At 45.9% G+C, this 20,038-nt stretch overlaps 1 protein-coding gene across 11 annotated transcripts in view; it reads left to right on the plus strand.

Annotated features, from left to right (window-relative positions):
* The first annotated feature begins 2,827 nt into the window (after nucleotides 1-2,827).
* The window catches only part of LOC117080711 (zinc finger protein 875-like), a 42,215-nt gene continuing 25,004 nt past the window's right edge, over nucleotides 2,828-20,038 (plus strand). For 3 of the 11 annotated variants that reach the window (XR_004435924.1, XM_033205949.1, XM_033205958.1), the window contains exons 1-3: nucleotides 2,851-3,291; nucleotides 8,464-8,516; nucleotides 12,822-12,948. The gene's annotated coding sequence lies outside the window, so the exon portion shown is untranslated. Of the gene's footprint in view, nucleotides 3,292-8,463; nucleotides 8,517-12,821; nucleotides 12,949-20,038 lie in introns of all 11 variants that reach the window. The other 8 variants (XR_004435943.1, XR_004435942.1, XR_004435941.1 and 5 more) reach the window with 7 other exon arrangements.

Raw genomic sequence — 20,038 nt, forward strand, 5'->3', positions numbered from 1 at the left:
AAGGAGTTGAAGCTGTTCTCTTACAATGAGTCAGTTCCTAGGTGGTGGCCACAGAACTGGTTGGCAGGTCCAAGTGGGGTCATTCAGTTGTCAGAAATGCAAAAATCTGAAAAGACATCTCAAAAGGCCAATCTTAGGTTCACAATAGTGATGTTATCTTCAAGAGTAATTGGGGGCTGGGCGTGGTGGTGGCTCACACCTGGAATCCTACCACTTTGGGCAGCCAAGGTGGGAGGATCACCTGAGGTCAGGAGTTCAAGACCAGCCCGACCAACATGGAGAAACTCCGTCCCTCCTAAAAATACAAAATTAGCCGGGCGTGGTGGTGCATGCCTGTAATCCCGGCTACTTGGGAGGCTGAGGCAGGAGAATTGCTTGAACTCAGGAGGAGGAGGTTGCAGTGAGCCGAGATAGTGCCATTGCACTCCAGCCTGGGCAACAAGAGTGAAATGCTATCTCAAAAAAACAAAAAAACAAACAAAAAACAAATCCAAAAATATTAGCTGGGTATGGTGGTGCGTGCCTGTAATCCCAGCTCCTCAGGAGGCTGAGGCAGGAGAATCGCTTTGTAGCAGGACGAGCAGTAGAGAAAACTCCTCAGACACCGAGTTAAAGAAGGAAGGGGTTTATTCGGCCGGGGCATCGGCAAGACTTCTGTCGTAAGAGCCGAGCTCCCTGAGTGAGCAATTCCTGTCCCTTTTAAGGGCTCACAACTCTAAGGGGGTGCATGTGAGAGGGTCATGATTGATTGAACAAGCAGGGGGTACGTGACTGGGGGCTGCATGCACCAGTAATTAGATCAGAACAAAACAAGATAGGGATTTTCACAGTGCATTCCTATACAATGTCTGTAATCTATAGATAACAGAACCAATTAGGTCAGAGGTCGATCTTTAACTACCAGGCCCAGGGTGTGGCGCCGGACTGTCTGCTTGTGGATCTCATTTCTGACTTTTAGTTTTTACTTCTTTCTTTGGAGGCAGAAATTGGGCATAAGACAATATGAGGGGTGGTCTCCTCCCTTAGCCTGAACCCAGGAGAGGGAGGTTGCAGTGAGCCGAGATGGTGCCACTGCACTCTAGTCTGGGTGAGAGTGAGACTCCGTCTCCCTTCCCCTAAAAATAAAAAGTAATTGGGGAAGTTGTGCTTCTTAGGGCCTCTGGAATAATGGCTGGTAATATTTAGAATTCCAGCCCCTCTCATCCTAATTTGGTGGCTGGCGGCCTTTCATTCATTTTACAAGAACAGTTTAGCCCTTGGGAAGGGCTATTATTTAAACTATAAACTGAATTTCTTCCCAAGGCTAGTTCGGCCTATGCCCAGGAGTGGACAAAGACAGTTTAGTGGTTGAAAGGAAGATAAGGTGGGTTAGGTCTGATATCTTCTACTGTCATTGATAAGACTCTGGTGACTGGAGGAACACCAGGGTCCTTGGTCTCTGATAGGATTAACAACACAGACACACGTGGAGTGGTTTCAAGGAGCGAAAAGTTTAATAGGCAAGAAAGAAGGAAGGAAGATGAAAACAGCTCGTCCATAGAGACAGAGGGAGCGGAGATTCGAACAAAGAGAAAAGCACCGTGTATGGAAAAGTGGCTGCTTATCTTGGGATGCTGGAGGAGGCGGTGTCTGGTTTCCATAGGGCTCAGGGGATTAGTTTGATCAGATGTGTCATTTACGTGGCAGCCAAAAACCTGGCCCTCCCACCCTAGCTTTTTAATATGCAAATGTAGAGCGACGTGAAGTTCTACTCACGTGGGAATATGTGGGGGGTGGCCATGTTGCCAGGCACCTGTCAGAGCAAAGAAGAGGAGGGCGGGAATCGCCAGGTTTGGATGGCCTGCACAGTTTCTAATGGCTTGCGTTTGCATATCAAAGCTGCCATCCGGCTCTAGGATCCCAGGTTTTCCTGCTAGACAAGAAACCTTTCTGGGGCTGCTTTAAAAGAAACAAAAGGCTGGGCGTGGTGGCTCACGCCTGTAATCCCAGCACTTTGGGAGGCTGAGGCGGGTGGATCACGAGGTCAGGAGATCGAGACCATCCTGGCTAACACAGTGAAACTCCGTCTCTACTAAAAATACAAAAAATTAGCTGGGTGTGGTGGCGGGCGCCTGTAGTCCCAGCTACTCGGGAGGCTGAGGCAGGAGAATGGCGTGAACCTGGGAGGTGGAGCTTGCAGTGAGCCGAGATTGTGCCACTGCACTCCAGTCTGGGAGACACAGCGAGACTCCATCTCAAAAAAAAAAAAAAAAGAAACAAAAACTTCCCAAGGCCCCCTTTTCTTCTCTTTCTGCCTAAAATAATTTCTTAATAACTCCTATAACATCCGAATTTCCTTAGTTATAATGTTGCAAAGGCTGTTTCAAAAGCTCTTTGGGGTCTTCAGTAATTTTTAAGAGTGTAAAAGGATTTTAACAACAAAAAGTTTGGGAACCACTGTCCCAGGGAAAGTCTCCATGGATACGCATAAGTCTGTCCAATTGGAGTCCTGGTCTATTTCTTTTTCTTTTTTTTTTCTTTTTTTTTTTTGAGACGGAGTCTTGTTCTGTCGCCCAGGCTGGAGTGCAGTGGCACACGGTCTCTGCTCACTGCAAGCTCCGCTTCCCGGGTTCATGCTATTCTCCTGCCTCAGCCTCCCAAGTAGCTGGGACTACAGGCGCCTGCCACCACGCCCAGCTAATTTTTTGTATCTTTTTTACTACAGACAGGGTTTCACCATGTTAGCCAGGATGGTCTCGATCTCCCTCTTGATCTGCCCGCCTTGGCCTCCCAAAGTGCTGGGATTACAGGCTTGAGCCACCGCGCCCGGCCCGTCCTGGTCCATTTCTACATTAGACACCACACAGCAGTGAACACACAATGAACAGGTCAACACGTGTCATTATAGAACTGTGCAAAAGAGCTAGTAACAGGCGTTCTTACGTTGTAAGTGTATTTATATAATGTTTACAACCATGGAAAACAACACTATATTTTGCTTATGGGTACCTGTGGTAAACACAACCCCAAATATTGCGCCCGAGAGGGACCTAGAGGGTCAAAGTGCGCCTCAGCATTTTCTCTCGCCCTGCACAAGTCGCATTTCGCCCCCGAGAACTACACTTCCCGGCAGGCTGCGCGCCGCGCGGTGACGCACTTCCTCCAGTTGTGTTTCTTTCTTCTGGCGCCCCCAGTGGCCTGCGGTGCGCGTTCGAATCCGTTTCAGACACAGTGCTGCTACTTCGTTGGGTCCGTGCGTGCGCGCGCAGATATGGGCCCCGCGGGAACAGCTTCTGGGCTTGGCCGCTGAAGGTGAGTCCGGGCAGCGAGACCGCCTCCCCCACCCCGTGCTCCAGCCGCAAGCGCCGCGCAGGCGTCGGCCGTATCCGCGAGAGTTGCACTAGGGGTGCGAGCTGTGTGAGGCGCTGACTACCCCTACAGCGGCTCTTACTCCCCTGGAGGGTCAGGTTCCTCCCTAGGTGTCCCGTACAGTCTCCACGGTGCTCACTCCACGACTCTTCGCCGGGCCTCCTGCACTTGTACACTCCGGCAGTCATTGGCCATTTATGGTTGTTGAGTATTTGAGATGTGCAGAGTGCAACTGAAGAACAGCATTTTATATTATTATATCATTTATTTTGAGACGGAGTCTCGTTCTGTCGCCCAGGTTGGAGTGCAGTGGCGCGATCTCTGTTCACTGCAACCTCCGTCTCCTGGGTTCAAGCAGTTCTCTGCCTCAGCCTCCCGAGTAGCTGGGATCACAGGCGCCCTCCACCACGCCTGGCTAATTTTTGTATTTTTAGTAGAGACGGGGTTTCACCATGTTGGCCAGGCTGGAGTGCAGTGGGCGATCTCCGCTCACTGCAACCTCTCTCCCCCAGGTTCCAGCGATTCTTCTCCCTCAACCTCCCAAATGGCTGGAATTATAGGCACACGCCACCACGCCTGGCTATTTTTTTTGTATTTTTAGTAGAGACTGAGTTTCACCATGTTGGCCAGGCTGGTCTCAAACTCCTGACCCCAGATAATCCACCCGCCTCGGCCTCCCAAAGTGTTGGGATTATAGGTGTGAGCTACCGCGCCTGGCCCCAAATGACTTCCAACAGGAGCAGTCTAGAACAGGGCTGGGCAAACTTTTTGTGTTTGGTTTTTTTTTAATAAACAGTGTCTCTCTATGTTGCCCAGGCTGGTCTCCCAACTCCTGGGCTCAAGGGATCCTCCCGCCTCGGTCTCCCAAAGTGCTAGGATTACAGGCGTGAGCCACTGCACCTGGTCTCGCAAATATTTTCTTTTAAAGGCCAGGTGGTAAATATTTCAGGCTTTGTAGGCCACAGGGCTAGTGGTCTGCTGGTGTGTGAAAGCAGCCGAAGACTATAGGTAAACGAATGAGCATTGCCGTGTTCCAATAAAACTTTCTTTATGGACATTGAAATTTGAACTTTGGCTGAGTGCAGTGGCTCACATCTGTAATCCCAGCACTTTGGGATGCCGAGGCGGATGGATCCCTTGAGCCCAGGAGTTCAAGACCAGCCTGGTCAACATGGCAACACCCCATCTCTACTTAAAAAAAAAACCAATTAGCTGGGCGTGGTGCCATACACCTGTAATCGCAGCTACTCTGAGGCTGAGGCGCAAGAATTGCTTGAACCTTGGAGGCAGAGGTTTCAATGAGCCGAGATCGTGTCACTGCACTCCAGCTTGGGTAGCAGAATAAGGCTCTGTATAAAAAAAAAAAAAGAACATTGAATTTCATGTATACTTTTCATTATGAAATATTCTTTTTGATTTTTTTTTCCAGCCATTTACAAATGTAAAAACTGGCCCAGCGTGGTGGCTCACGCTTATAATCCCAGCACTTTGGGAAGCTGAGGCTAGCATCACTTGAGCCCAGAAGTTTGAGACTAGCCTGGGCAACATAGTGAGACATCATCTTTATGTTAAAAAAATTTTTTTTTCTTAAGTAAAGAGTATTCTTAGCCCTTGTGTGGTATAACAACAGGTGACAGGCTGGATTTGGCCTGTGTGTAGTTTGCCAAGCCATCGTCCAGCATGTAGCTGTTTGTCCTGTGTGGGAGCCCTTGTGCCTCCTTCCATCTACTCTTTGAGGGTAGTGGGCTTTGTCTCTGCCTGCTGTGCCAAGACCAGTTCAATTGGATAGCAAAGCTAAATAAAGTAAAGACGGTGGGCCGGGTTGCAGTGACTCACATTTGTAATCACAGCACTTTGGGAGAATGAGGCGGGTGGATCACCTGAGGTCAGGAGTTCGAGACGATCCTGGCCAACATGGTGAAACTCTGTCTCTACTAAAAATACAAAAATTAGCCGGGCTTGGTGGTGTGCGCTTGTAATCCCAGCAACTCAGAAGGCTGAGGCAGGAGAATTCAACCCAGGAGGTGGAGGTGGAGGTGGAGGTGGAGGTTGCAGTGAGCTGAGATCGTGCCGCTGTACGCTTGGGCACCAAGAGCAGAAGTCTGTCTCAAAAAAAAAAAAAAGAAAAGAAAAGAAAGTAAAGACAGTAACACTAAGTTGAACTTTAGAAGGAGAATAACTTTTCCCTCTTGTCGTGAGTGGCAAAGAAGGTGATTTGTGGTCACAGAGCTAGAAAGGTTCTTTGACTTCCCTACGTGCTTTGCAGATGTGTCCAACATGGGCGGAGGCACCTGCTCCTGAGGTCCTGGAGTGTGCCTGTCATTCAGCACCTGTTCCCTTCTTGGGGGACTTCTTTGCCTCCCTGAATGATTTGCCTGTGAGTGGTCTTATGCTGGGGAGAGGCACCTAAGGAGTAAGGGCAGAGCCGGGACTCAGGAGATAGGATCCCTTAGTTCGGCTGTGTGAGGTTACTCTGTGTCCCTCAGTTTTTTCCCACCTGCTCAGTGGGATCAGAACCATCTATCCCTCTGGAAGGGTGAGGCTTAGATGCTCTTTTTTGCTGAAAACACTAAGGATTTGCCTCCTTGCCTTGTGCTTTGCTCAGATGTAGCCACTGGGAGTGGCCAAATCATGGTACTCAGTTTTTCTTCTTCTAAAACTTTAGAACTTGAAAGAGTAAGATTGCTTTTTTTTTCCTCCTGACTTTAGTCAGGAAAACAGTAACTTGGAAAATTACCCAAGACAGTTATCAAACAAGACTATAATTTTATTTTTTTTTTTAATTTTAAAATGCTGCTCCATTTACACAAAGATGTGCAGCTCTGGATAGATACATAGTGTAGGCACATATTATGGGGCCAGGATGATGGTTTTCTAGGGCATGCAAGAGGAGAAATCGTGTATATGTCTTTATTAAATCACTTGACACATCCTCATCAGCTTAGTACAAAAGCCAGAGTTGTTGTTGGGGACTATTTAGAGTGTTTTTCCAGGGGTGATGATTTCAGCAGGGGTGATGTCATTATCACATTTAGGGCTTTTTTTTCTTGCAAACCCAAGAACAAGGCTACCCTTAGCCTAATTCCCCACAGTAACTGTACTATTACTCTCTGGGGAGCTCAAAAATAGATGGGACAAATTATAAGCTTCTTTTTTTTTTCTTTGAGACGGAGTTTCCCATTCTCGTTGCCCAGGCTGGAGTGCAGTGGCGCAATCTCAGCCCACTGCAACCTCCTCCTCGTGGGTTCAAGTGATCCTCCTGCCTCAGCCTCCTAAGTAGCTGTGTTTACAGGCGTGCGCCACCACACCTGACTAATTTTTGCATTTTTAGTAGAGATAGGGTTTTACCATGTTGGCCAGGCTGGTCTTGAACTACTTACCGCCCGCCTTGGCCTCCCGAAGTGCTGGAATTACAGGCATGAGGCACCATGCAGAGCCTGGCCATTTTCTATGTATCTTGTAAACACGTATGCCTTATCAGTATGTTCCTGTCTTTCACACTGGAATAAAGGGTGTCAAGGAGGAAGCTTCCGACTGCTGCTAAGACCCTCCTCCGCCTGAGAGGCACTCCCTTCCCCAGACTCTGTCCCTTCTACAAAGGCACAGGTCACAGGTTAGAAATACCACATCACAGTTCCTTTTCTGAACTTTCAGAATCAGTGACATTCAAGGATCAGGAAAACATTCTTCTTTCCCCTCAGCAAAGATATGGCAGGGAAGGCTGGGCACGGTGGCTCACGCCTGTAAGCCCAGCATTTGGGAGGCCGAGGTGGGTGGATCACCTGAGGTCAGGAGTTCGAGACCAGCCTGGCCAACATGGTGAAACCCCGTCTCTACAAAAAATACAAAAATTAGCCAGGTGTGGTGGTGCATGCCTGTAATCCCAGGGAAGTTGAGGTGGGAGGATCACTTGAGCCCAGGAGGTGGAGGTTGTAGTGAGCACAGATTGGGCCACTGCATTCCAGCCTGGGCAACAGTGAGACCCTGTCTCAATCAATCAATAAATTCCACAATGATTATTTTTATTATTAGAGTTGTGGGTCTCATTGTCGCCCAGGCTGGTCTTGAAGCTCTAGATTCAAGTGATCCTCCCACCTCAGCCTCACAAAGTGTTGGGATTACAGGTGTGAGCCACTGAAACCGGCCTGACACATTTTTTTTTTTTTTTTTTGAGACGGAGTCTCGCTCTGTCGCCCAGGCTGGAGTGCGGTGGCGGGATCTCAGCTCACTGCAAGCTCCGCCTCCCGGGTTCACGCCATTCTCCTGCCTCAGCCTCCCGGGTAGCTGGGACTACAGGCACCGCCACCTCGCCCGGCTAGTTTTTTGTAGTTTTTAGTAGAGACGGGGTTTCACCGTGTTAGCCAGGGTGGTCTCGATCTCCTGACCTCGTGATCCACCCGTCTCGGCCTCCCAAAGTGCTGGGATTACAGGCTTGAGCCACCGCGCCCGGCCAATCTTTTTCATAAACTATTTTTGAGATGGAGTTTTGCTGTTGCCCAGGCTGGAGTACAGTGGTGTGATCTCTGCTCACTGGAACCTTCATCCCCTGGGTTCAAGCGATTCTCCTGCCACAGCTTCCCGAGTAACTGGGATCATAGGTGTGCACTACCATGCCTGGCTAATTTTTGTATTTTTAATGGAGATGGGATTTCTTTGCCGTGTTGGTTAGATTGGTCTCAAACTCCTGACCTCAAGTGGTCTGCCTACCTTGGCCTCCCAAAGTTCTGGGATTATAGGTGCGTGCCACTGTGCTCGGTCCATTTTCATAAATTAAAAAAAAAAAAAAAATGTCTACCTAGAGTCACATAACACATGGGGGAAATGATGCCTTGTCTCAACAGTTTTGCTAATTTTTAGGGTAGAAAAATGATGAGTGCTTACAGTTTACCTTACTACATTTGATTAAAATTAGTGTTTCTTTAAAAATGTAATAGGGAAGTGGTGCAGAGCATAGAGAAGTTGACTTAAGCATAAGGCAGGAGGTGCGAGGAGCTGGGGGTCTGGGTCGGCTGAGAAGGCTCAGGTGACCACAGTCAAGGCTCAGAGGGCTCTTGGGGATCCTCATGATGGGCCTGGTAGGCCTGGCTTCTCAAGACTGCTTCTTTCTTTCCCCAGCTCTGCCTGCCAAGGATTCTGCCCGGCCTTGGGAAAGGAAGCCTAGATATCTGGTGAGCTGGACCCACCTTTCTCTTTTCTGAAATGCTGGCTCATTTCTCAGAGAATGGGCTCATCTCTCTTTCTTGGGAAGGGAGGAAGTGATTAACATTTAAGTGGTTTATGCCTTGTGTTAGCCATTGTTCTAGGCATATTATAATGGTTTTTGTGTTTAATCTTCCTGTTTTTTGAACTTATACAAAAACATGACCAAGTTTAACGTTAATTCAGAGTATTCTAAAATGTAATGGTAACTTTTTACAAAAACCTTGGGTTACTAAGATCCTAAAATGCACTATTAAAAGTTCCCTATGTCAACATTTGCACAAATAATTATAACACTTTAATAGTATCTAATAGTCTTATCTTGTACATTGGACCTCTTTTTCACATTTTATTATAGAAAACAAAGATGCGGCCAGGCGCGGTGGCTCCAGCCTGTAATCCCAGCACTTTGGGAGGCCGAGACGGGCAGATCACGAGGTCAGGAGATCGAAACCATCCTGGCTAACACGGTGAAACCCCGTCTATACTAAAAAATATGAAAAACTAGCCGGGCGAGGTGGCCGGACGCCTGTAGTCCCAGCTACCCGGGAGGCTGAGGCAGGAGAATGGCGTGAACCCGGGAGGCAGAGCTTGCAGTGAGCTGAGAGTCGGCCACTGCACTCCAGCCTGGGCGGCAGAGCAAGACTCTGTCTCAAAAAAAAAAAAAAAAAAGATGCAAAAGTGGAAAAAGAGTTAATGAACTCTTCTGTATCCTCATCCCACTTCAGCAATGATCAACTCATGGCCAGTTTTATTTCATCTCCATTCCCATTGGATTAAAGAAAGTCCAAGGCATCATACCATTTAATCCATAAATATTTCAGTCTTGTGTTTAAATCATTAACAGCTGTAGGAGATGGGTGGTGACGTCCCCATTTGAGAGATGAGATCGTCTGGCTTAGAGGGATTACATGATTTATGCACAGGGACATGCGAATGGCCAAATGGTAGAGTCAGGAATTAAATCCAGATTTCTCTGATCTCAAACCATTAATTTCTGTGATGCCTTCTTGACTGTTTTTTTTTTCTCCTAGAAAACTACCCAATGATAAAAGAACACATTTTCCAACTCTAGGAAATGGGGTTTTTTTTGTTTTTTTTTTTTTGAGACGGAGTCTCGCTCTGTCACCCAAGCTGGAGTGCACTGGCCAGATCTCAGCTCACTGCAAGCTCCGTCTCCCGGGTTCACGCCATTCTCCTGCCTCAGCCTCCCGAGTAGCTGAGACTACAGGCGCCCGCCACCTCGCCCAGCTAGTTTTTTGTATTTTTTAGTAGAGACGGGGTTTCACCGTGTTAGCCAGGATGGTCTCGATCTCCTGACCTTGTGATCCGCCCGCCTCGGCCTCCCAAAGTGCTGGGATTACAGGTTTGAGCCACTGCGCCCGGCCGGGGTTATGTTTTTAGATGAAGAGCCCCATAGAGTTTACCCCCTTGTCTGATGTTGCATATCCCTGTCCCCCAACTCTTATGGTCTTTTCTGTACCAGTAATTTAATTTATTGGTTTCTGGGCAGAGGACTATATGAGATTGTGGGAGCTAGCCAAATAGAGTTGTTAAATTCACTGTCCTTATTCTCAAAGATCCAAGATTCTTTGGGAAATGATGCATAGAGACAGGAAATTAATGACACTGGTAATAATTATGATGAAGACAGCTAAAACTGTAAAATAGTACAGGGAAAGACTAAATGTTAGCCTGTAGCTGTTAAAACAATGCACAGCCACAAAGAATGGTCTTAGGTTTGGATTGATAATCAAATTCATGGTATACAATGTCCTTTAAGCCTGCATTAAATTCACGTAGCTTCATGAAGGGATAGAGTATAGGAGACATAGCAGCCACACCATTCTTCTCAGGAGGTTTTGTGCCGGTCTCTGGGGCGGCTTCCAGGCCCTAGGGGCCAAGCTTGATTGATACAGATGAGGGTGACTTGGGAGCAAAGTACTTCATTATCAGGGAAGCCACTGCCTTTATTTTCCTGTATTCCCTCCTCAACCTTTTTTTTTTTTGAGGCGGAGTTTCGCTCTTGTTGCCCAGGCTGGAGTGCAATGGTACAATCTCGGCTCACTACAACCTCTACCTCCTGAGTTCAAGCAATTCTCCTGCTTCAGGATCCAGAGTAGCTGGGATTACAGGCACGCGGCACCACACCTGGCTAATTTCTGTATTTTTAGTAGAAACAGGGTTTCACCGTGTTGGCCAGGCTGGTCTTGAACTCCTGACCTCAGGTGATCTGCCCACCTCGGCCTCCCAAAGTGCTAGGATTATAGGCATGAGCCACTGTGCCTGGCCCATCTTATGTTTTCATGCACTTCAGAGTAAGTTGCAGATCTCAATACATTTCACCTCTAAATACTTCAGCATGCATATTATTAAGTAGAATTCAATATTGTTTCTGATTTTTTCTGAGGTCAAATTTACCTACAGTGAAATGCACAGATTTTGAATTTACCATTTGTTGAGTTCAGCACTTCTACAGCTATTTGTTAGCCATTCACATAGCTTCCTTTTTGATGTGTCTATTCAAAGTTTTGGCACATTTAAAACAATTTATGATTGACATATAATGTTTGTACCTTTTAATGGGGTACAATGTGATGTTTTCACACATGTAGACATTGTGTAATGATCAAATTGGGGTAATTAGTGTATCTATCACCTTAAACGTTTATCATTTCTTTGTGATGAGAACATTCAAAAACTTCTTTTCTAGCTATTTTGAAATATACAGTTCTGGCTGGGCATGGTGGCTCACACCTGTAATGCCAGCGCTTTGGGAGGCGGAGATGGGCAGATCACCTGAGGTCAGTAGTTCGAGACCAGCCTGGCCAACATGGGGAAAACTCATCTCTACTAAAAATACAAAAATTAGCTGGGTGTGGTGGTGGGCGCCTGTAATCCCAGTTACTCAGGAGGCTGAGGCAGGAGAATTACTTGAGTTTGGGAGGTGGAGGTTGCAGTGAGCTGAGATCGAGCCACTGCACTCCAGCCCAGGCAACAGAGCAAGACTCCATCTCAAAAAAACAAAAAAAATACAATTTATTATTGTTAACGCTAAGCTTCCTATTTTACAATAGAACACCAGAACTTATTCCTTTTGTATAATGTAGTTCTGCACCTATTGACCAATCTCTCTCCTGCTTTCCTCTCCCTTCCCCTCTCCATCCTCTGGTAACTACTATTTTACTCTTTACTTTCTTTCTTTCTTTTTTTTTTTTTTTACTTAAGTAGAGATGAGGTCTCACTATGTTGCCCAGGCTGGTCTCGAACTCCTGGATTCAAGCAGTCCTCCCACCTTGGACTCTCAAAGTGCTGGGATTACAGGTGTGAGCCATTGCACTTGGCCTACTCTCTACTTCTTTGAGAACAACTTTTCTTTTTTTTTGAGATAGAATCTCCCTCTGTTGCCCACGCTGGAGTACAGTGATGTGATCTTGGTTCACTGCAATCTCCGTCTCCTGGGTTCAAGCGATTTTCCTGCTTCAGCCTCCTGAGAAGCTGGGATTACAGGCATGCGACACCACGCCTGGCTAATTTTTGTATTTTTAGTAGAGACGTGGTTTCATCATGTTGGCCAGGCTGGTCTCGAACTCCTGACTTCAGGTGATCTGCCTGCCTCGGCCTCCTGAAGTGCTGGGATTACAGGCATGAGCCACCGTGCCTGGCTCGTCTTCTGTCATGTATTTGTTTCGTGAATATTTTGTTCTAACCTAGAGCCTACCTATTCCTTTTCTTAATATCTTTTGATGAGCAAGAGTTTTAAAATTTTGATGAAATTTGTTAAAACTATAAAATGGTTTTTTAAATATGAAATTTGGTCAACTTTTCTGTTTTATGTTTTTTGCTGTCTGTATGCTGTCAAAGAAATCTTCGCTTATCTCCAAGTTGTAAAGATTTTCTTCTAGAAACTATATAATTTTGGCCGGGCACAGTGGCTCACGCCCACAATCCTAGCTTTGGGAGGCCGAGGTGGGTGGATTGCTTGAGGTCAGGAGTTTGAGACCAGCCTGGCCAACATGGTGAAATTCCATCTCTACTAAAAATACAAAAATTCGGCCGGGCGCCATGGCTGATGCCTGTAATCCTGGCACTTTGGGAGGCCGAAAGGTAACCTCCCACCTCGGCCTCCCAAAGTGCTGGGATTGCAGGTGTGAGCCACTGCGCCTGGCCTAGATCCATTTCTTATGTAGCTAGATTCTCCAAGACCACCAGTTCTATTCTCCCTGTGAATCTTAATTGTGACTTGATGAATATGAATTTATTGGTTGATTTAGGGACCAGTGACTTTCGAGGATGTGGCTGTGCTTTTCACTGAGGCAGAGTGGAAGAGGCTGAACCTTGAGCAGAGGAACCTATTCGAAGAAGTGATGCTGGAAAATCTCAGGAATCTGGTCTCGTTGGGTGAGGACATGTTCTCTTCCTTCATTTTTCCATTCAAGTATTTACTGACCATATTCAGTGTGCCAGCCAATGTTTTAATCTCTTAGAACATATCAGTGAATAGAATAATAAAGCATTTCTTCTCTCATGGAGCTTACATTCTAGTATAGGTAGACTGACAATGTACAATAAGCAGCATATATAGGTAATTATATATGTCAAAGGATAATAAGTGCTACATAGTTAAAAAATGTATAAGATATATATAAATATAAGTAGAGCAGATTAAGGGAGATCTGAAGTGCCTGGGTGTGGGGGCAACTGGCTGAACTTTTAAATTGCGTCATCAGGGTAGGCCTCTATGAGGAAGTACATTTGAGCAAAGGCTTGAAGGAGGTAAGGAGGTTGGGTATGTGGGTCAGGTGGGAAACTGCTCCAGACAAGAGGAAAGCAGTGCCAGGGCTTTGGAGGCAGGAGCATATGGAGGAAAAGCAAAGAGGCCAAGGTGTTTGGAGTACAGAGAACAAGGAGAATAGTAAGAGATGCCTTCTATGACCTAGAAGTTGGAAATCTTTAAGGTTTAAGGTATAAGTCTATCAGTTTGATGTTTTATAGATTACTGGATATCATACATCATGTTTTTATTCACTTATTTAAAAACTAAAACTGATTACTAGGTTAGCAAATAACAAAATCATTCTGGATATTCCTGAGTTATTGATGAGAGTCAGATTTTCAAAGTTCCTCACATTTCTCTCAGCAGCTTTCTCAAGGTTTGTCTTCATCTGGCATAGCTATGAATTAAATAGTTGTGATTTATTCTCCTTGCATCTGCTTAGACCTATTTTGCACTGCTTTAATCTCATTTGAATTGGCCTCATTTCAATCCTAGTTTTGCTTATTTCTATTTCAGTGCAGATTCATTCATTTAAGTTAGCTTTCAATTTGCCAATCTGATCTGGTCTCATTTCATCTGGTCTTGTTATTCTCTATCTTTATGCTCATACATTTTGTTGATTCTGAAGAATATGTTAACATTGTCTTAAAATAATCTGATTCAAATTAATCTTGACCCTGAAACTTTGGATCGCATTGGATCCATTTCAGGTGTTAAACTGTTTTTGTTCTTGATCCATCTTTCCCTTTCTCTCTACATCACTTTTTCTCTTATTGCTGAATTATTTAAAGCAAATCTCAAATATCATGACATACCACTCCTGTTATATCACGGTGCAACTCCAATAAATAAGGACATTTTATTTTATTTATTTATTTTTTTTGAGATGGAGTTTCACTCTTGTTGCCCAGGCTGGAGTGCAGTGATGCGATCTTGGCTCACTGCAACCTCCACCTTCCGGGTTCAAGCAATTCTCCTGCCTCAGCCTCCCGAGTAGCTGGGATTACAGGCACGCACCACCACACCCCGCTAATTTTTTGTATTTTTAGTAGAAACGGGTGTTTTAGTAGAAACATTTTTAGTAGAAAACAGGGTTTCACCATGTTAGCCAGGCTAGTCTCGAACTCCTGACCTCAGATAATCCACCTGCCTCAGCCTCCCAAAGTGCTGGGATTACAGGCATGAGCCACTGTGCCAGGCCCAGTATTTTCTTATATAACCACAGTGTCATGATCAGAACTCACAAAGTTACCAGGAATGCTTCAGTATCATCCAACACCTAGATCATCTCAAGTTTTTTTGCAAATTTGAATCGGGATTCAGATGAGATCCACACATTCCATCTTCTAAAAAATTCTCTTAATTTATATCAACTCCTTCTGTCTCTCCTTTTTTTCCCCCCTGTAGCCCATGGATCTGTTTGTAATGTTCTGAATCTAGAATATAAATCTATGTTAGATAGTATCATAAAGTAATTTTTGCATGGTAGATTGTAAATCAAGAGACAATAGTTTTTGAGCTTTACCAAGAGGTGTTCACCAATATGAAAAAAAAATCACATCACTCATGGCAGTGCTGGTTGTGGTGTTTGAGTAACCGCTTGCATAGCACACTTAGGTCTGTCACCACTAGAACACACATAGTCATCAATAAGGCACATCCATGTGTGTCTGCATTTGTAGCTGTCTTGTCCACAGTGTAAGCACTTGTCTTGTCCTGTAAGCACCTGATTGCTCTGGTATGTCTCATAATGTAGCCCTGTCAAGAGATTACATATTGAAATGAATATTTTTGTTGTAAATTACTTTCTTTTTTTTTTTTTTTTGAGACTGAACTTTGCTCTTGTCCCCCAGGCTGGAGTGCAGTGGTGCAATCTCGGCTCATGGCAACTTCTGCCTCTCCAGTTCATGTGATTCTCCTGCCTCAGCCTCCTGAGTAGCTGGGATTACAGGCATGTGCCGCCATGCCCAGCTAATTTTTGTATTTTTAGTGGAGACAGGATTTCACCATGTTGGTCAGGCTGGTCTCAAACTACTGACCTCAGATGATCTGCCTACCTCAGCTTCCCAAAGTGTTGGGATTACAGGCGTGAGTCGCCACGCCCAGTTCCTTTCTTTTTTATGTTTTGGATAGGGCATTACATTATTAAAACATTCTGCGGCCAGGCATGGTGGCTCATGCCTATAATCTCAGCACTTTGGGAGGCTGAGGCCGGCGGATCACGAGGTCAGGAGTTTGAGACCAGTCTGGCCAACATGGTGTAACCCCACCTCTACTAAAAATAGAAAAAAAAAAAAATCAGCCAGGCATGGTGATGTGCACCTGTAATCCCAGCTATGCAGGAGGCTGAGGCAGGAGAATCACTTGAACCCGGGAGGCGGAGGTTGCAGTGAGCCGAGATTCCACCACTGCACTCCAGCCTGGGCGACAGAGCAAGACTCCATCTTGGAGAGAAAAAAAACACAAAACATTCTGCATATGAGTACATTTAATTAAATATGAATTTTATTTCAGGACAGTAAGTGAGATGTTATGAAACATAAGTTATAAAAAGGAGGCTTGGCTGGGCGCGGTGGCTCAAGCCTGTAATCCCAGCACTTTGGGAGGCCGAGACGGGCGGATCACGAGGTCAGGAGATCGAGACCATCCTGGCTAACACGGTGAAACCCCGTCTCTACTAAAAATACAAAAAATTAGCCGGGCGAGGTGGCGGGCGCCTGTAGTCCCAGCTACTCGGGAGGCTGAGGCAGGAGAATGGCCTAAACCCGGGAGGCGGAGCTTGCAGTGAGCTGAGATCTGGCCACAGCACTCCAGCCTGGGTGACAGAGCGAGACTCCGTCTCAAAAAAAAAAAAAAAAAAAGAGGCTTTTGTTCTGACAGTATTGAGAACATCTGCCTAACCCTCTAGTCCTTTTTTAATTAACTTGGCTCCTGTCACTCATTTACTCAAAAGTATGTATTGACTATTAAACGCGGGGTCTAGTTCTGCATTCTTAGAATATAGCAGTGATATGTATGGGAGAAGGGTGCCGTAGACATAGAAACCAACCAGTGTAAGTCATCTGGATGGGAGGATAGTGTGGCTCAGATGGAGCAAATGAAGGCTGGAGAACAGGCTGTGTCAAATAAGCAGTAGGTGGAACCCAGTGGGCCCTCTAAGCAGCTTGGCTTTTACTCTGAACATTATGGACTTCCTTTTTTTTAAGTTGAAGGGTCTTGTTTATTAGAAATGTAGAAAAAAGAAGGAAGAGGCCAGGTGCAGTGGCTCACGCTTGTAATCCCTGCACATTGGGAGGCCTAGGCGGGCGGATCATGAGGTCGGGAGTTCGAGACCAGCATGACCAACATGGTGAAACCCTGTCTCTACTAAAACTACAAAAATTAGCCAGGTGAGGTGGCGTGTGCCTGTAATCCCAGCTATTCAGGAGGCTGAGGCAGGAGAATCGCTTGAACCCGGGAGGCAGAGGTTGCAGTGAGTCGAGATCGCGCCACTGCATTCCAGCCTAGGTGACAGAGCGAGACTCCGTCTCAAAAATAAATAAATAAATAAATAAAAATAAAAAGGCCAGGTGCGGTGGCTCACACCTGTAATCCTTGCTCTTTGGGAGGCTGAGGTGTGTGGATTGCCTGAGCTCAGGAGTTCGAGACCAGCCTGGACAACATGGTGAAACCCTATCATTATTAAAAATACAAAAGTGGCCGGGCGCGGTGGCTCAAGCCTGTAATCCCAGCACTTTGGGAGGCCGAGACGGGCGGATCACGAGGTCAGGAGATCGAGACCATCCTGGCTAACACGGTGAAACCCCGTCTCTACTAAAAATACAAAAACTAGCCGGGCAAAGTGGCGGGCGCCTGTAGTCCCAGCTACTCGGGAGGCTGAGGCAGGAGAATGGCTTAAACCCGGGAGGCGGAGCTTGCAGTGAGCTGAGACCTGGCCACTGCACTCCAGTCCAGGCGACAGAGTGAGACTCTGCCTCAAAAAAAAATAAAAATAAAAATAAATAAATAAATAAATACAAAAGTTAGCTGGGCACGGTGGCACACCCCTGTAGTCCCAGCTACTTGGGAGGCTGAGGCAAGAGAATTGCTTGAACCTGGGAAGCGGAGGTTGCAGTGAGCCAGGATCACACCATTGCACTGCAGCCTGGGCAACAGAGACTCTGTCTCAAAAAATTAAAATAAAATAAAATAAGAGGAAGAATTGGCTTTAGTCACCCATTCCCATTCCATTCTTCTGTTCCTTCTTCTAGGACAGAACTCTGTGGCTCCAGGGCTTAATTTCTTTTGGATGGATGGAGGTCCAGTTGGCTTTTTTATTTATTTATTTATTTTAAATTTTTTTGAGACAGAGTCTTGTTCTGTCACCCAGGCTGGAGTACAATGGTGCGATCCTGGCTCACAGCGACCTCCGCCTCCTGAGTTCAAGTGATTCTCCTGCCTCAACCTCCCAAGTAGCTGGGATTACAGGCGCCTGCCGCCATGTCCAGCTAATTTTTGTATCTTTAATAGAGATGATATTTCACCATGTTTGCCAGGCTGGTCTTGAACTCCTGACTTCAAGTGATGCACCCACCTCGGCCTCCCCAAGTGTTAAGATTACAGGCGTGAGCCATGGCGCCCTGCCCCATTTGGCTTTAGTCACCCGCTCCCACCACCACATTCTTCGATTCCTGATTCTAGGGCAGCACTCTGTGGCTCCAGGGCTTCATTTCTTCTGGAGGGATAGGGGTCCTGGTTTCAGTGACTCCTCTGGAACAGTGTAGCTTAGGTAATCCTCATCCCTCTTCCTGTCCTGAGAGTTGGAGCAGTTGGGCTGGGTGTCTGGGAATCTGATCATCAGGATGTCTGGATGGCAGCTTTGCAAGCCTAGAGTAGTCAAAGCCTGGAATACTCCTGGCCCCTAGATGTAGTTCAAAGGCCAAAGTTGGTTGGCTTTCCCAAGAGGTATTGCATCGGTGTCAGAGGGCTTAATTCTCACTGGCTTCTTTTCTTCAAAGGCCTAGTCAAAGTAGCAAAGATCTCATTATTTATAGAACATAGGCCTTTAAACAGCTCAGAGTTATTCGTGGTGTATTGAAAGTATTTAGGAACACATATTTTGGCATCCTGAACCCTGTCTTGTCTTTTCTTACTTTATGACTGTGGACACAAAGTTACTAATCCTTCTAAACTTCAATTTCCCGATCTATGAAATGATAATACAAGGATTAAATTTGGTCTTTATGTAAAGCCCTACATAGCACAAAGCACAATGCTGGGCCCATAGTAAGTGATATTTATTATGGGGTCTGTTATTATTAAGGATAATAATAATAGTAATAGAGCTTACAATCCAAATTCAGGTAATAAAGACCATCGGAACTTTATACAAGTGAATAAATAAAAATTTTGAGTTTATTTAATTGTCAGGCAAGGGAATGAATAGTAAAGAAACCTTACTGAATAGTTCACAGAGAGGACTACTAAATAGTAGGAAGGCAGTTTTATGGCATTTGTGCTAATTAAATGTGAAAGACCAGGACTCTGCATAGGATGGAATGAATCCATGGGTCTATACATGTTTGGTTAAAACAATTCTCCTGGCCAGCGCAGTGGCTCACACTTGTAATCCCAGCACTTTGGGAGGCCGAGGAGGGTGGGATCACCTGAGATCAGGAGTTCGAAACCAGTCTGGCCAACATGGTGAAACCGCCTCTCTACTAAAAATACAAAAACTAGCCGGTTATGGTGGCATGCGCCTGTAATCCCAACCACTCAGGAGGATGAGGCAGGAGAATTGCTTGAACCCAGGAGGTGGAGGTTGCAGTGAGCGGAGACCCCACCGTCGCACTCCAGGCTGGGCGACAAGAGTGAAACTGTCTCCAAAAAAAAAAAAAAAAAGGGCCAGGCGCGGTGACTCACGCCTGTAATCCCAGCACTTTGGGAGGCTGTGAGGTGGGTGGATCACGAGGTCAAGAGATTGAGACCATCCTGCCCAACATGGTGAAACCCCATCTCTACTAAAAATACAGAAATTAGCTGGGTGGAGTGATGGGCACCTGTAGTCCCAGCTACTTGGGAGGCTAAGGCGGGAGAATCACTTGAACCCGGGAGGCAGAGGTTGCAGTGAGCCGAGATCGTGCCACTGCACTCGAGCCTGGCAACAGAGTGAGACTCCGTCGCAAAAAAAAAAAAAAAATTATCCTATGTATTAGTTAGGCAAGGGTCATCAGTTAGGCTGATAAAGGGTCTGGCCTCCTGGATTACAAAACGTTCATGGTTGTTATCTTCAGCTGGTTAGAAACAGTTGCAATTTAATTTTGATATTTCTTAGGAAAGTGCAGCTAAATGGTAACATTGCTGTATTTGCTGACTTGTGGAAAACAGGGAAGAGCAGATCTTGGATTAGAGGACCAAGAGCCAGCCTCCTTTAAGTCAGTTGTGCCTGTCTTCTCCACTGATGAATCCTTGCTTCTGTAGAACCTGGCATGTAATCTTCCTCTAATAAATATCTACTGATAAGTGGGGAAGCTCAGATGAAGGCTTCCTATGCACATTCTTCAACTACTATTCTGTACTGCATTCTACACTGGCGGACGTCGAGACTAAGTGACTCCTACCTCAATCCATCCTTTCTTCTCAAAGGAAAAGTCACAAAGAGCATTCCCATATAGGTCACAAAGAGTGTTCTCTCTCAGTGGAAACAAATGCTTGTGGCATTATGTGATTATGGTA

This window comes from Trachypithecus francoisi, unplaced genomic scaffold (assembly GCF_009764315.1).
Source record: "Trachypithecus francoisi isolate TF-2019V2 unplaced genomic scaffold, Tfra_2.0 Lachesis_group0, whole genome shotgun sequence".
NCBI classification, from domain to species: domain Eukaryota; kingdom Metazoa; phylum Chordata; class Mammalia; order Primates; family Cercopithecidae; genus Trachypithecus; species Trachypithecus francoisi.